This window comes from Penaeus monodon, unplaced genomic scaffold (genome assembly GCF_015228065.2).
Source record: "Penaeus monodon isolate SGIC_2016 unplaced genomic scaffold, NSTDA_Pmon_1 PmonScaffold_1086, whole genome shotgun sequence".
NCBI classification, from domain to species: Eukaryota; Metazoa; Arthropoda; class Malacostraca; order Decapoda; family Penaeidae; genus Penaeus; species Penaeus monodon.
In genome coordinates this window covers 30,001-33,821 of record NW_023639559.1, presented here as the reverse complement: position 1 = coordinate 33,821, position 3,821 = coordinate 30,001, and the positions used below count along the sequence as shown (strand labels likewise).

At 42.2% G+C, this 3,821-nt stretch overlaps 1 pseudogene across 1 annotated transcript in view; it reads right to left on the bottom strand.

Annotated features, from left to right (window-relative positions):
- Window positions 1-3,490: 3,490 nt before the first annotated feature.
- Window positions 3,491-3,821, bottom strand: part of LOC119568799 — a 12,101-nt pseudogene continuing 11,770 nt past the window's right edge. Inside the window, exons 5-6 of the transcript XR_005228162.1 lie at window positions 3,799-3,808; window positions 3,491-3,653 (exon numbers count right to left, since the gene is read on the bottom strand). The product of XR_005228162.1 is annotated as a hemocyanin C chain-like (transcript). The remainder of the gene's footprint in view (window positions 3,654-3,798; window positions 3,809-3,821) is intronic.

Sequence of the window (3,821 nt, the reverse complement as noted above, 5' to 3'; positions counted from 1 at the left end):
CACGTTGCTTTGCCCCTGGAAAAAAACTTTCTCCTTGCCCTTATTACCAATACTTCCCTTTTTAATTTTTACCTTTTTTCTTGCTTGAAGAAGTTTTTATGAGCTTCTTTGCAGTGGTAAAAGCAATTTGGCCCGGGGCAGTTTCATCTCCTTATGCCTGTTGTACCACACTTTACACTACTTTGGTTGTCCATTTTCTTTAAAAAAGGCAAGAGTTTTGGGTCCATGCCCCTAACCTTTGGGAGTGGAAGCACCGCTAGGGTTGGGCCATAGGCTTTACCTTTTGGGGGGGGACCCTGTAACTTAACGTTTTTCTGGAAGGAAATGTGTTAAAAGTTAGAAGAAGAGTGGTGTCGACTGTTCCCAAACCATCAATTCTTCCTAAAAAGTTTTTCGCCCTACATTTTAAAAATTTTTATTCTCTAACGTTTTTTCCCCAGAAACCTCATCATTTCCCCGGGAAAAAAACAAATTCCCTTACACTGATTGAGGGTTTTTTGGGGAGAGCAGAAAAATTGAGCCCCAGGAATGTTTTCATACGCACGCAGACGGTCCCTCTCGTCTGGTGACGAAACCTCAATAAAAGACTACCACCGCTGGGGGGTGATGCGAGGATCACGTTTACAACTTAAAATATTCCGATGAACCTCAAAAATGTCAAGATCCATGACTGATACCCTCAATGGTCTTCCTACCAGGACTTACTTAGAAAACTTTTATATTACCCGGTGATCTCCTTAGGGATTGAGGAGGATTTCCCTTTTAAGGTTTGGGAACCGGGGAAACCCTTCGATTTCCCCCTTCTTTCCTTTGGAAGCTGGAAAGGTTCCAGAGTGACAACGTGTGATTTTTCCCGAGAGAATGGCGAGGGGTTTGGGGGTTGTCAGGGAGAGAACTAGTCTTTGTAAATTTTTAGTACTCATAAAATTTGAATTTTTCATTTCCTCACCCCCCCCCCCACCATGGGCCAACGAGGGGAAGCATGTTTTGGGGTCAAAATCTCCCAAAAAGCCAAGGGGGAAAGGGAAATATATGCAGCCACTATTACGTACTGATGGGAGTCGCGGGGGCCTATGCGCTCCGAGGGGAAAATGCCTGCTTGGACCCTAGCCATATTTGACCAGCCCATTGGGTTTACCGGGCCTTGATCAAGCCACCCGTCTAACCAGAATAAAGGGCCAAAGAGGGGTGTTGCTAGCTGCAGGGGGCAGCAGGGGAGCATCGTCAAAACCCCCAGGACTCCGTCTCCTGGAATACGGGATGCCACGCACGGCAAAAACCCCCTGGGGGAAATTCTCCTGGGGCCCAAAATGGAATGAACCGGGGGGGGTACACCTCCCCTCTATAGGGCCTTGGTGCACCCGGGAAACCCTTTTTGTCTCATCCCTCCTGGTGACCCCTCCAGTATGGGGAGCCCTTTGGTCCCCGGTCACCGTCATTGGGACCTCAAGCCCCCCCCCGGCAAAGGGGGCTTCCCTTTGGGGGGGCCCCTTTGAGAGAGGGAAACCCGCCCTTTAACAGCTCTGGGGAATGGTCCAGACGCCCGACTTTTGTCAAACTGCATGAAACCCCGAGCCAAGGACCACACCCCGCCTTTAGAAATTTAGCACGGATATCCATATGCCGCGGCTTTTCCCCCACTTCAACTTGTAAAAACCTCCTAACCTCCATTATGGTAGTAGGGTTTTTTGCTGAGGGGGGGCCAGCATAGGTTTGTGATAAGACTTGGGGGGTCACGTGATCAACGCTCAAAAAATTCAGCCAATATTCCAAACCCAAAATGACTGAGATGACCGCCATCCACTGAATGGACTGCAACATTTCGGTTAGCTTTCTCAGGGGTTGGTAGGCAGGGCGAAAAATATTTTCCAAAAAAAGGCCCTTTAACCCCCTTAGCAAGATTCCGATGAACTTTTTCCCTTTTCCCCTTTTCGCAGTATCCAAGCCTACGACCAAAAGTGATGCAAAGCCTGATTACCGTTTAGTGAGCCCTCAACTGATCAGTGGGCCCGCAATATTCCCCCGGGGGATGGAATTCTGCCTTGCCCCCAGGCTACGCCAAAGGACCGTGTGTGTTTGAGTGTTTCACCTTTTTAAAAACTCCCCCTCGACAACTAGGGCTGTGTTATCAAGCTGTGAAAACGACCAGAGACTGTATGGTGAAACCACGGGCACACCCTCCCTCAGTCTGCCAAATGAAAGAGTTTTGTAGTAAATCTGTTTTACAAATATCCTTTTTTTGACATGCTTATTATTTTAAAAGTGTTTTATTTTTCGTATATATTTTTTTTTTTAATTCTTAAAAATCCATTGCATAAAAGTATTTCGAGATTTTGTTTTTAGATGTCCACCAATTATTGTATTTTATTACAATTTCCCCTCACCAAAAGGTACCACCATAGAACAAACAATGAAAAATGGCATCCCCCCTTCTCGTGGAAAATATAAAAAAAAAGGGTACCACATGAACTTCGACAATAAAAAAAGGGGCATCTCCCCTCCCGTAGTTGAAGGACTAATAAAACAAAAAAAAAAATTGAAAAGGGGAAAAAGAAAAGATTACCACCAAAGCAAAAATCATGGGATTCTACTCAAACTCTATCAACTTCTCACCGGCTCTATTTCTCTTCTTTGAATCCCGTCTTTTTTTTTGGATATACGAATACTTGCCTTTAGGTAAATTTGGAAAAAAACCCAAATTTTGTCAGTGTATGGCAGGGTTTTAGTCGTGAGATGATGTTTTTAAATTTTTACATTTGGAATAAAAAAAAGGTTAATGATGTTTACAAATAAATAAATCAAAAAAATTTACTTCAAATGTGTATAGCTTTTTCCTAGTCGTGAGATGTTTGTTGAATTTATTTTTTAGGATTAAAAAAAAAAAAAATAAAAATAACGTTTTTAAAAGATGTCGCACAAATGAATAATTAAATACATCTATTTAAATTTCTTTTTGTCATTATGGTTTATCAAAATAATTGAAAAAAAGGTAGACAACCACTGTGTAGCTTCTATTGCTTAACCTTTGATACATTTTCATAGGCTTACTAAAAGCTCGGGAAAAGGAAATGTCTCGATTACGATTTTTTTCATTTGCCTTTTTTAAGAAAAACATGTCTCCTTATTAAAACAAGCAAAATCAATTTCCCATAATTTTGTTTGGGAACACCGTGACGGTATGTATAAAGGAGTATTGTAGATAAAATAGAGCTTCCTATTGATGTTGGATAATTCGCCATGATGAAGACCTTAACTTGGATGTGACCGAAGTTTGGGCAGATCTTCGAATACACGTTCATCGGGAACCTTGCGATCCAGAGGGTAGCCATGTGGGCGATTGTCGGGGGTACTTTCCATGGGAACCGTAGTGATTGAATTCGGTATTTTCGTGGAGGCCATCCACTGCTGCATCGGCTGCGCCATCAGTCACGGCTACAACAAGGTCAAATTTTCCAGACCCTGTTCATTACCCTTAGGGAGAAGGAATCGATTAGGAATCCCAGTTGCACTCTCGAAATCTGTAAGCCCGGGATTTTGCACCCGCTAAGGCTTCTTTGGTCTTCTCAAAGAGAGTTGCGAAACTAGGCACATCAGGCACAGTGACAGCAGATTCCGAGGATTTACGTTCGAAATGGTGTGTTTCCAGCGGGGCACTGTAAAAATGAAATGAAAGTCAGAGATATATATTATAAATATTCATATATATGAATATAATATATATATTATATATAAAATTATTATATTATATATATATAATGTGTTATAAAATGTGAAGTTGGAATATTAAACAGTCCATACTGCTTTAAGTCTGAAAAAGTAAA